This window comes from Lissotriton helveticus, chromosome 7 (assembly GCF_964261635.1).
Source record: "Lissotriton helveticus chromosome 7, aLisHel1.1, whole genome shotgun sequence".
Lineage (NCBI taxonomy): Eukaryota > Metazoa > Chordata > Amphibia > Caudata > Salamandridae > Lissotriton > Lissotriton helveticus.
Genome location: NC_136068.1, coordinates 1,581,259,036 through 1,581,272,338, shown reverse-complemented (window position 1 = coordinate 1,581,272,338; position 13,303 = coordinate 1,581,259,036). Strand labels below are relative to the sequence as shown.

At 46.1% G+C, this 13,303-nt stretch overlaps 1 protein-coding gene across 23 annotated transcripts in view; it reads right to left on the bottom strand.

The window, feature by feature from the left end:
- FLT3LG (fms related receptor tyrosine kinase 3 ligand) overlaps positions 1-13,303 on the bottom strand; it is a 676,457-nt gene that overhangs the window by 141,864 nt on the left and 521,290 nt on the right. The window lies entirely within an intron of this gene.

Sequence of the window (13,303 nt, the reverse complement as noted above, 5' to 3'; positions counted from 1 at the left end):
GCTCAGAACCTGGCTATATGCAAATTAGTCTGTCCCTGGCCCAGTGCATCATGGGAACAGGGCAGACCAAACTACCAAGCCAATTCTTCACCAGAAAGGAGACAAGCTACCGGGGAACAGTTTCTGGCATTTCAGCCTCGTCGGCCCGGCTTGCTTGAATCCTGATGGAGCAGTGAGCAAGGGACTCATGTCTGAGTATACCCTGCCACACCTAAAGTGGCCAAAAACGATTCAGAAAAGGGGGTGGTGATGACCAGAGTGTCTGAATTAAGCAGACCACTCTTACCCAGTCCAAAGATCAGGGCTTGATCCATCACCGTTATTTAGCTCACTGCCCCATCCCAGCTAAGAACCTGGCTATATGCAAATTAGTCTGTCCCTGGCCCAGTGCATCATGGGAACAGGGCAGACCAAACTACCAAGCCAATTCTTCACCAGAAAGGAGACAAGCTACCGGGGACCGGTTTCTGGCATTTCAGCCTCGTCGGCCCGGCTTGCTTGAATCCTGATGGAGCAGTGAGCAAGGGACTCATGTCTGAGTATACCCTGCCACACCTAAAGTGGCCAAAAACGATTCAGAAAAGGGGGTGGTGATGAACAAAGTGTCTGAATTAAGCAGACCACTCTTACCCAGTCCAAAGATCAGGGCTTGATCCATCACCGTTATTTAGCTCACTGCCCGATCCCAGCTCAGAACCTGGCTATATGCAAATTAGTCTGTCCCTGGCCCAGTGCATCATGGGAACAGGGCAGACCAAACTACCAAGCCAATTCTTCACCAGAAAGGAAACAAGCTACCGGGGACCGGTTTCTGGCATTTCAGCCTCGTCGGCCCGGCTTGCTTGAATCCTGATGGAGCAGTGAGCAATGGACTCATGTCTGAGTATACCCTGCCACACCTAAAGTGGCCAAAAACGATTCAGAAAAGGGGGTGGTGATGAACAAAGTGTCTGAATTAAGCAGACCACTCTTACCCAGTCCAAAGATCAGGGCTTGATCCATTACCGTTATTTAGCTCACTGCCCCATCCCAGCTCAGAACCTGGCTATATGCAAATTAGTCTGTCCCTGGCCCAGTGCATCATGGGAACAGGGCAGACCAAACTACCAAGCCAATTCTTCACCAGAAAGGAGACAAGCTACCGGGGACCGGTTTCTGGCATTTCAGCCTCGTCGGCCCGGCTTGCTTGAATCCTGATGGAGCAGTGAGCAAGGGACTCATGTCTGAGTATACCCTGCCACACCTAAAGTGGCCAAAAACGATTCAGAAAAGGGGGTGGTGATGAACAGAGTGTCTGAATTAAGCAGACCACTCTTACCCAGTCCAAAGATCAGGGCTTGATCCATCACCGTTATTTAGCTCACTGCCCCATCCCAGCTCAGAACCTGGCTATATGCAAATTAGTCTGTCCCTGGCCCAGTGCATCATGGGAACAGGGCAGACCAAACTACCAAGCCAATTCTTCACCAGAAAGGAGACAAGCTACCGGGGACCGGTTTCTGGCATTTCATCCTCGTCGGCCCGGCTTGCTTGAATCCTGATGGAGCAGTGAGCAAGGGACTCATGTCTGAGTATACCCTGCCACACCTAAAGTGGCCAAAAACGATTCAGAAAAGGGGGTGGTGATGAACAAAGTGTCTGAATTAAGCAGACCACTCTTACCCAGTCCAAAGATCAGGGCTTGATCCATCACCGTTATTTAGCTCACTGCCCGATCCCAGCTCAGAACCTGGCTATATGCAAATTAGTCTGTCCCTGGCCCAGTGCATCATGGGAACAGGGCAGACCAAACTACCAAGCCAATTCTTCACCAGAAAGGAGACAAGCTACCGGGGACCGGTTTCTGGCATTTCAGCCTCGTCGGCCCGGCTTGCTTGAATCCTGATGGAGCAGTGAGCAAGGGACTCATGTCTGAGTATACCCTGCCACACCTAAAGTGGCCAAAAACGATTCAGAAAAGGGGGTGGTGATGAACAGAGTGTCTGAATTAAGCAGACCACTCTTACCCAGTCCAAAGATCAGGGCTTGATCCATCACCGTTATTTAGCTCACTGCCCCATCCCAGCTCAGAACCTGGCTATATGCAAATTAGTCTGTCCCTGGCCCAGTGCATCATGGGAACAGGGCAGACCAAACTACCAAGCCAATTCTTCACTAGAAAGGAGACAAGCTACCGGGGTAGATAGCAGCCTGACAGATATCCATGGCATCAACTCTGCGTACCAACTTAGAGGCAGCAGCCTGGACTTTGAAGGAAAGGGCCCACAGATCTTCTGGAGGCTGTTTAGCAGATCTTTTTACCGAGGACTACCCTTCATGATATGGTCTGCTTCTGCACCACCTTTCCTTTCTTTGCTACGGCGAACCCTACAAAGAGCTGACCGTTCTCCCAATGTTCCTTGGTGCAATCAATGTAAAAGCTCAGTGCTCTCTTTGGGTTCAAGTCATGATGTCTTTTTTGCTCTTTTGATGAATGAGATGTAGAAAAGAATGTCAGAAGAGTGAAGCTTCTCCAACATGAAGAGTGCCTAAAATAGTTATCAGGAATGCGGCTCTAGTTCTTAACACCAGTTTGTCTGGAAAAGAGACATGTTCTCTTGCACACTGGAAGGGTTTAAGAGAAAAATTCTTGAGAAAAAAAAACTGTCTTTAAGGTTTGAAGAAACGTATGGCGCTTTGGATAAGCATCTCAAGGCGTGTAAAGAAAGAAACTGAAATCTGTGTGCATGGATGTCGCTTTTGTCCCGCTCCACTTGTCAATTCCGGATCAGAACGAGGTCAGAAGGAGTTGCACAACGCCACCTACTAATGCGCAGGAGCACTGCTTTTTGAGGAATATGTGGTAAGAAGTAGCCATCAGAAATGTTGCCTGTGATATACTAACTGACACTCTATCACAATTTGAATCTCTGCCTTTTGTCTCTACTGACATACAATTAGGTTTTTATATTAGAACTGGATAACCACCAGGATTATAATAACCTTGGTTACCAATGACAGCTACCTTCAAAATTAGGAAATAACTTTGATTGTCCTTGGTTTGTGTTTTAGGTGACAAGTGGATATCTGTAACATGAAGGCATTTATTAGTGCTGGATATGTATTTTCTAAGGCGGATCATAGCTTAGATATCAGCATACCAGACAGCAATATGTATGTGTAAATATACACTAGAGGCCAGGGTATTGAGAAGAGTTTTAACAAGACTTATCAGTATCCTCAACTCAAAAAGTGCTGCCTAGCCTCTGGTGCTAATTATGGATAAAAAAGAGAGACTGTTCAAGGTACTGGTTTAATCTCCGTAACCTTAATTCTTCATAAAAAGTTAGTTCTTATATAACCAGACAAGGCAGTTTTCTCTTACGCAAGGTATTTCTTAAACACTGAAGATACATAAGCCTACATGACTCTCAACATCACACATTGCTTCTTCAGGGTCTCATAACTAGTAAGTTCAAAAGTAACTTTCACGAATTGCGTTACATTTGACTTACCACAAATTCTTATCTGTCCCGCAAAATTTACATCAAAACGTGCAAATTGTCTTTGAAGGGTTTTAGTTTTAAAAGACCTAATAACCTTATTCGAGTCATGAGCCTAGGAGTAGTGCATCAGGTGGAACAAGCATGCAACAATAAACACATCCTGACCAATCCCCACCTTACAGGCTAAGCACTGAATCTCTCCAAGTTTCTAACTACATTGTGTTTGCTCAAGAGTAAGCATGGCCATCCAGATCTGTTATTTTGAACCTCCTCGCTAGTAAAAGTCACCACAGTTTCCCCAATGACTCGGAATGATCTGTGACTTATTCAATTCCATATATGATTTAAAGGGTGTCGTCCCTGGAAACTCATAGATAATGATGGTTCTTTCACTATTCTGGAATTCATCAAATGTCTTGGAAAAGAACACATCTGTGAGTCAGTTCTCAACAGAGCTCTGACTCAACTGCAGTCGTAAAACTAATTGGGCAGCTGTCTCTAATCTGCCTTCACGATCTATGAACCCCAGTCCAGAAAGATTATAACACTCTGCCAAGCCCCACAAGAGATGGTGTATTTCAATTCCCCACTGGCAGAGAGCCACAGATTAGTCACTCATCTGTCTTATAGAATGTACAGCTTTTAGTGTATTTTATAGGTACCATTTGGTGCATGATGTCACAATGCACCTCAAAACCCCGGCAGACATCATGTTTATGTTTATATTTAATGCTTATATAGCGCTCGAATGCCGAAGCGTCTTGGCGCTGGGGTGTGAGGGCATAGGATATGAATATTTGACAAAGCCTATGTGGCTATAAAGAGCTGGGTTTTCAGACTTTTCCTGAAAAGCTGGAGATTCGGTTGAAGCCTCATAGACAGAGGCAGTTTGTTCAAAAGCTTGGCTGCACAGTGTGTTATAGCTCGGCCCCCCCATCTAGCCTGTCTTATCTTCGTGGTTTCAATGAGACCTTGACTAGTCGATCAAGGAATGCGTGAAGGAACATATGGTGTGAAAAGTTTTTGAAGGTCATCTGCTGCACTGCCCCCATTAATTGCCTTATGTACCAGAGTTAAAGTTTTAAATTCTATACGCTGCTTAATGGGCAGCCAGTGAAGTGATCTGATTCCAGCTGAGGTTGGCTGTCCTCTGTGTAACCCAAGAAGAAGTCTGGCTGCAGCATTTTGAAGGGCCTGGAATTTTTGCTATTGGAATTTGTCAATTCCTGTAAAACGTGCCCAGCGACTGCGAGAGGAGATCTGCTCTGAGAGGGAGACGGAGCAGAGGGCACAGGGAGAGGTAAAAAAGGTCTGGGTACCACACCCTTTGCGGCCAATCCGGGGTTATAAAGATAACTTGGGCCCGGACGAGGTGAACCTTCCTCAGTTCCCAAGAAATCAAGAGTAGGGGAGGAAGTGTAAAACAGCTGGGAGCACCTGTTCAATTGAAACATGCCCCTGAATGCCTCCTGCACTGGATACTGGAGACTGCAGAATGATGGGCAGTGTGTCTTATCTCAAATGGCAAAAAGGTCTTTCTGAGTGAGGAGTCCCCCATAATTGGAAAATGTGCAGAACCACATCTTGATGGAGACGCCACTCGTGATTGGCTGAAAAATGGAGACTGAGACTGTCCGCACGCACGTTGAGAACTCCAGCCAAGTGATTTGCAACCATACAAGTCTGATGATCCTGAGCCCAGGACCAGAGTCGAAGAGCTTCTCTGCAGACAGGATAAAAACATACTCCCCCTTGCTTTGTGATTTACCACATTGCTGTAATATTAATTGTCAAGACTTGTACTGACTGACCATGGAGTGGAAGGGAGAAAAGCCTTGAGCGCCAAATGTATCGCCTGCAATTCTAACAGATTGATATGAAACAACTGTTCCTTTGGAGATCAAAGTCTTCTGAACTCTAGATCCCCCAGATGAGCTCCCCACCCTAGGGTGGAGGCATCCGTTATAACCAAAGGAGTAGGGTGAAACAGCTTCCCCTTAGATATATTGCCAGACACTCCCCACCACTGAAGATCCACTGCAGAGTCTCTGGAGATCTTGACAGATGCCTGGAGATCCTCATTGTGTTGAAACCACTACCTGCGGAGGCACCACTGGAGGGCACTCATGTCTCAGAATGCATGGTTACCATCAGAATGCAGGAGGTTAACGGACATAACAGGCAAAGGACCTTCAAAATGAGATCATTTGCTCCATTCTGACACATCGGAATCATAGCCTGAATGTCCAGAATCCTCATAGGAAAAGGGAAAGCTCAACTCGCCATATTGTCCAGTACTGCCCCTATAAACAGGGAGTGATGAGATGGCTCTAGGTGAGATTTGTGTTTTTTTTTTATATTTCTATTGGCATTTTGTAAATAACAAAACATGGTAATATCAATAAAATTCAATGATGCATACATGTGGTTTCTTTACAATACTTATCAAGTGCATGGCAGCTATTTTACCAGAGAGATTTGGGTTTGTTCATGGAAAAACCCAGGTTGAACAACCACTGGGTCATCAATCACAAGTGACGCAACACCAATTCCAGAGACTGGTAAGGGAATACTGATATTCCCAATCTTCTGAGATGATCTGCGAATACTGCCACCACCTTTGTGAAGACTCGAGGTGCGAAAGTGAGACCAATTGGGAGGATCTCAAACTCATAGTGTTGAGAACCCATTGAGCTACTGTAGAATAGAGATGTGAAAGTAGGCATCCTGCAATCGACTGAAACCATCCTGTCATCTTTTTCCAGCACAAGAAGCTCCTGAGCTAGGGTTAGCAGCTTGAACTATTTCTGCTTCATAAACCAGTTCAAAATTCTGAGGTCAAACTACTGTCTTTTTAGGGAATCAGGAAATACAGTCAGTAGCATCCCTCACCCCTTTTCTGCTCTGGGAGCAATTGCATTGCACCCTTTTGAAGTAACAACTGGACCTACTATTAAGGAGCAAAAGATGGTCTGTGGAAAGAAAATTCTGTTGGGTCGGAAAGGGTGAGGAAAATTTCTGGAAGGGTAGGGCATACCCCTTTTCCATGATATTTAAAACCCACTCATCCAATGTTATGGACTACCAATGCTGTAGAAACTTGGACACCAGTCCTCCCACCGGTAAAGCATTTATTTATTTATTTATGTAATCGCTTGTATAGCGCAAGGAATTCGACCCCCGAAGGGGTATCCCCACGCTTGTGTTCGTAAACGAAGCTATGTTCATAATAAAAGACAGTCAGGGAAAAGTATCTACATGGTCAGGAACAAATGTGTCTTTAAACATTTCCTAAAAGTGGCTAAATTAAAATTTTGCCTAAGGCAGGGAGTTCCAGAGGATGGGGCCTTTGTAAGATAGAGCTCGGCCTCCCTGTCTTTCCTTTTTAATACGTGGCACCTGGAGCAGAGATTGATTCTGGGAGCGCAAAGTGCGGGCTGGCTCATAAGGTCTAAATTTTTCTATTAAGTACTTTGGGCCAGAGCCAAACAGGCATTTGTGAATTATGCAGCATATCTTAAATTTCACCCTCTGGCGAATCGGTAGCCAATGTAATCTGTTCAACAAAGTAAGAGAAGGAGATCTAGATGGAACATTCAGGATCAATCTGGCAGCTGTATTCTGGGCTATCTGTAGCCTGCCAAGTTGTTCCTCATTGGCAGAGATGAGCAGCCTATTGCAGTAGTCTAATCTACTGATAACCAGTGCCTGAACTAAGGTCTTCCTATAATTGTCCGCTAGATAGGGAAACACCCTTCTTAGAAGTCCAATGACCCTAAAACAGGATCCCGTAACTTGATTAACATGATCCTTAAGTATCAGAGATTGATCAAGTCGGACCCCCAAGTTTTTTACTATCTCTTTAGGACAAGGGGCAGAGCCTAGTTCGGGAGGCCACCATTCAGGTGACCATAAAAGCGGGGCCTCTCCGAAGAGCATGACCTCCGTCTTGCCCACATTACATTGCAGGCAGTTGGAGGTCATCCAGTTGGATACAGCTCTCCTTCCTACAGCAAAGGAGTTTTTAACTGCTGACGTCAATGTCTGGAAAGGGAACAAAAGCTGGGTATCATCAGCGTTAGATATTGGTGTGAACCCATATTCCCTCACAATTTCAGCCAAGGGGGCCACATACACATTAAACAATGTGGGGCTTCGGCATGAGCCCTGTGGAACCCCCTTGGTGAGCTCTCTAGAGGTGGAGAAGTGGGAGCCCAATCGAACACTTTGTGAGCGGCCAGTAATAAAACTTTCTAGCCATGCCAGAAAGTCCCTATCCCTACCCTCTTAAGACGACTGATAAGAATGTCATGAGACACCGTGTCGAAGGCAGCGGACAGATCTAACAGCACCAGAATCATAGAGCCTCCTCTATCCTGTGCCATCCGGATGGTATCGGTGACGGAGAGGAGAGCTGATTCGGTGCTGTGATTAGGTCTGAACCCAGATTGAGAGTGGTCCAGACCGTCCGCTGCCTCGATGTATTTGGACACATGTGTATTGACATGTTTCTCAGTCATCTTACTCAGATGGGGTAAGAGGGAGATCGGGCGAAGGTTGTTCAAGTCTGACCATGGCAGCGCCGTGTTTTTACGAATAGGGTTCCCAATCGCTTTTTTCCAGACACTGGGCACTTGCCCTTCCTTAAGAGAGAGGTTGATTACTGTTTGAAACCCAGAGGAGAGCAGGCTTCCCAAAGGAATTATCATTTTAGCAGGCAGGAGATCGGTTGGAGGTCCAGATTTAATTTGACTATACAAAGCCGTGACCTCAGACAGGCAAACCTCCGGGATTGTAGTGAATCGTCTGCTTTCATTCATCAATTTCTGGGAGGAAGGAGGGTAATCTTTATTTTTAAAGTTTGAGGTTTGTGTTATTTTCTCATATATAGATTCTATTTTGTTATGAAAAAAAGCAAAGATGTCATCGCATAAAGTTTGGGTGAAATCATCAGGGCTTTCACAGGCCACAGGTTTAACGAATGATTGGAGAATTTGATAGAATTCTCTGGAGGAGTTCCCTGCATCCGCTATTTGAGAAGCAAGACTGTTTTTCCTAGCCAATTTTATATGTTTATGATAGGTGGCTAGGGCCTCCAGGTAAGACTTTCTACTACTGAGTGTATGCGTCTTTCTCCAACTTTTCTCCAGCTTTCTACACCTCTGTTTCTCTACCCTCAATTCTTCTGAGTACCATACTTCCTGCTTACCTTTGTGATACTGCTTATGCAGTTTCAGAGGTGCAAGCAAATCCACTGCTTCTAAAAGGGCTTTATCAAACTTAGAAAGACTTGTTTCAACAGTATTATTTTCGGAGATGGAGGGTTCTATACAAACCTTCTGAAATCCTTCAGAGGTTATTTTATGCCATTGTCTACGCCATATTGCAGGGAGTGACTTTTGATGTGGTAAATGAAGAACTAGTAGGGTGAATCCTACCATATAGTGGTCAGACCAGCTAACAGGAGTTGGCAAACAGCATTTTATTTTAGGGCAATTGGTTAAAACAAGATCTAGCGTATGTCCAACCAGATGCGTTGGGCCACTATTCTGGATTTTCAATCCTAGTATCAAAAGATCAGAAAGCAAAGAAAATGTGTCTGGGTGGCTGGGTAGGTCAGTATGAATATTAAAATCTCCAAGGAGAATAAAGTCTTCCTTGGCTTTAAAATAAGGGGCTAAAAGCTCAATAAGAGTAAGCGAAAAGCCTGTACATGGTCCAGGGGGTCGATAGACCAATGCTCATTTCCAATATGTCTTCGAGGAGGAACAGATCCTAAAAATCATGACCTCCATTTGAGCACAACATCTTTGTCAAGCAAGGAGACTTTCAGACCCTCTTTGTATACTACAGCAATTCCCCCACCAGTTTTGGTAGGGCGATCTAAGTTGAGGATCTTGTATCCCCAACTTAATGGCAGGCACTGTGTGAGGTTTTAGCCAGGTCTCTGTGAGGAAACATATATCTGGCATAACTGTATTAATAAGATCCCATAATTCTTGGGAATGTTGGGGCAGAGAGCGAATATTTAACAAAAAAACATCTTAGCCCAGTTAACCCCATTTGAAATTGCTTAAATATTTCTGTGATTGAAACAGTTTGTGGGAGGTCTTGGACAATATGACTCTGCAGAGACTAAGGTAGGGGCTGTAGTATAGTTGGCGATGACAGGGTGAGTTAAGGATGCCTGAAAGTGACAAACATTACAGGAAAAGGGCCTTCAACACACGGCCAAGTGTCGCCATTACAGGCTACTAAAGAAGCTGGTTTTAATCTTCGCAATGCCTGTGCTGACTATGAAATGATATTATTACCTGCAGATCCTGGGGTCATAGATGTAGAACCCATGGCCCCTGGTCCCGTCCGGTCGCGGACGGGCGCAGACGGGCTTCTCTTCGGCTTGTCTTAGGCGCGTTCTTAGGCGCCCCCTGCGCAACCGCTGCGCGCTTAGAGCGATGGCGTGGCTAAATAGCCCTATGAGATTCACCACTAGAGCGCTAACCTCTCTGCTCTAGCGGAAGTGCCTGGCTCTTACCTGTCCGCCCTCCGCTCTACGGCTCTAATTGCCGAGTCGGACCGGGGCGGGCAGGCTACAATATCGAGCCCAGGCAATGCAGGGAGAATACTGGCTATGCGGGTAGCAAATTAGGCAGACTATAATTCTATTTAAAATTGTCCGCAACTGTCAGCAAGTGGCGGCGGCGAAATTCTAAAAAGCGCGTTTCCTGGCTCCTAATGGCCCCACGCATCAATGCCTGATAGTCAAGTATTTTAAAAACAGCTTACATACGATCAGCGGGTCGGGGAGACTCTGCCACCGTCCTCCCTACCGCGATCAGCCGGCTGCTTCTTCCGGTCTAAATAGCCCTATGAGATTCACCACTAGAGCGCTAACCTCTCTGCTCTAGCGGAAGTGCATGGCTCTTACCTGTCCGCCCTCCGCTCTACGGCTCTAATTGCCGAGTCGGACCGGGGCGGGCAGGCTACAATATCGAGCCCAGGCAATGCAGGGAGAATACTGGTTATGCGGGTAGCAAATTAGGCAGACTATAATTCTATTTAAAATTGTCCACAACTGTCAGCAAGTGCGGCGGCGAAATTCTAAAAAGCGCGTTTCCTGACTCCTAATAGCACCACGCATCAATGCCTGATAGTCAAGTATTTTAAAAACAGCTTACATACGATTAGCGGGTCGGGGAGACTCTGCCACCGTCCTCCCTACCGCGATCAGCCGGCTGCTTCTTCCAGTCTAAATAGCCCTATGAGATTCACCACTAGAGCGCTAACCTCTCTGGTCTAGTGGAAGTGCCTGGTTCTTACCTGTCCGCCCTCAGCTCTACGGCTCTAATTGCAGAGCCGGACCAGGGCGGGCAGGCTACAATATCGAGCCCAGGCAATGCAGGGTAATACTGGCTATGCGGGTAGCAAATTAGGCAGACTATAATTCTATTTAAAATTGTCCGCAACTGTCAGCAAGTGCGGCGGTGAAATTCTAAAAAGCGCGTTTCCTGGCTCCTAATGGCCCCACGCATCAATGCCTGATAGTCAAGTATTTTAAAAACAGCTTACATATGATCAGCGGGTCGGGGAGACTCTGCCACCGTCCTCCCTACCGCATGCTCTAAATTGGGAAAACTAGTGCTGCTTTCCTGCGATGTTGGCATAGGATGAGTAGGAAACAGGGGGAACTTTCCATTGTCTACCCCTTACACGCCCCCTGTAATTTCTAGAGGGGGTTGGATGGCTGCCGCGGACCACAAAAAGAAAAATGTCTGGCAAAACCCCTGAATCTCTTAAACTGTCTGTAGTCCTTGGACACGCTTTTGCACTTCTCTCTGTAAACTGTTCCGAGGCAGAATCTACTTATGCACCACACAGCCGAGCCCCATTGAAGGGCAAATCCATCAGAGCATTCTAGACATCCTGGGAAAATCCAGAACTCCCTGCCATGCGTGCCTTCTGGTAGTAATCGAGGTGCCCATTACCCTAGCCACAGAATCAGCAGTATCCAGACCTGACTGTATAACCTGGTTGGCTGCAGCTTGGCCTTCTGGCAGTTTTGGAACAACATACTTGACAGAATCCAACAGAGCACGTACATAGCGATCCAACAAGCTAGTTGTGTATGTGGACTTCAGTGCCATGCTTCCTGATGAGAACACCTTTTGTGCCGACTGCTCCATCTTTTTGGATTCCCTTTCTAACAGTGAAGAAGGAAACGATCCAGAAGTAAGCCTCGATGAACAAGAAGCCTTAACATCAAACTCTCAGGTAAAGAGTGAGAAGACAATAACAGCGGATCCCCTGGAGATGGCTCATCCCTCCTAGCTGTTGGTCTGGAAACAGCAGAGGTTGTCATAGACTTCTGCCAAATGTCCAAACTTGGCTCTGTTAGAGCCTCATTAAAAGGCAACAAAGGTTCAAACGACAATGATGAAGAATGAGGCAGTGTATTTAACTTAAGCTCTGTAGTAGGAAGAGGTAAGGCCAACATTTCCGCCACCTTACTCCAAACTGTATGGTAAGAAGTGACTTATGGCAGTAGAATACCCTTTGGTGACAATAACTCAGATTCTGGAGATATGCTCAATCCACTTGCCTCCCCCAACCCTTCAAAGTCTGGGCCTAGTGATGGCACACACTCACCCTCTTCTACTCTTTGAGGATACTGTTCCCCAAAGAAATACTGTCCCTTTTCAAGATGTCTTTGAGCCTCTCTTCTTGATCTATGATGTGACATCGGTAACAGTGTCGGTGACATCAGTAATTGAGCCGGAAAGGTGAGAAGAGGCACTGGAGTTTAAGCTTGCAAAGTCGGAATGGAGCCAGCCAGAGAAGGCATGAGTGGTGTCTCTGATACCTCAACAGTTGGGCTATATAAAGGAGATGGGGTATTTTTTCTTGGAATGTCCCTCAGTGCCAGAGACGGCCAAGAAACCTGGGTCATCGGCATGAAAGGCATAAAAGGAGCCTCATAGTGAGGTGTTGTATAGCCTCCCAAAGAAAACGACAGAGGACCAATGGGTTCCGCAGGCGCACCAAATGGAGTCATTGCTCTATTGAAGATGCTACACATAGCAAGCTAAAAATGGGACGGTCTCCATGTGAAGCTATGAAGGCTGGATATATCTGCTCCGCCTGAGGAGCAGGATCCAAGACTAGCATTGTATTAATACCCAGGTGAAGTCGGCCGAAGGTGATGTCAGGAAAGCCATTGGAGACGGCACTGGAGTGACGTCCTATTGACCCTCTTCCAAAGCCGGATGCAGAGACACTGATCTCGGTGACTCATCTTTCGAATAGCAGTGTCAAGAACCAAGATGCTGCTTCTTCTTGTGCTTCTTCCACACCATTTTGATGAGTAGGGAGAGGGGGACTTTGACCTTGGACGAGAATTTCGACATCCCCTCTTCTCATGCCATGATCTGGCCATGAACAACTTCGTCTCTATTTCTTTCAGGGCCTTAGGATTAATTCTTTGACACAGGAAACAGGTGCAGACATCATGATCTGACCCTAAACACCAAAGGCAAATATCATGAGGGTCAGTGCTAGACATCTGACCCTGACAGTCTTTACGAGCTTGAACTCTTCACATTTTTTTGTTATCAATTTTAATAAAACATTGAAAAGCTTGTTAATTCCCCAATGGAGTGCCTATGAAAACCATTATGCACCGAAGGTATGGAAAATGGGGAACTGAGGCTCCAATGTTGTCACGCAGTTCCGCGTGCAGAGCCATGGGGATCCAGACAGCCCTGTTGACGTGGGAGAGCTATCGAGAAAGTTTCCCTGGAATGCTGAGGTATGGGGTATTC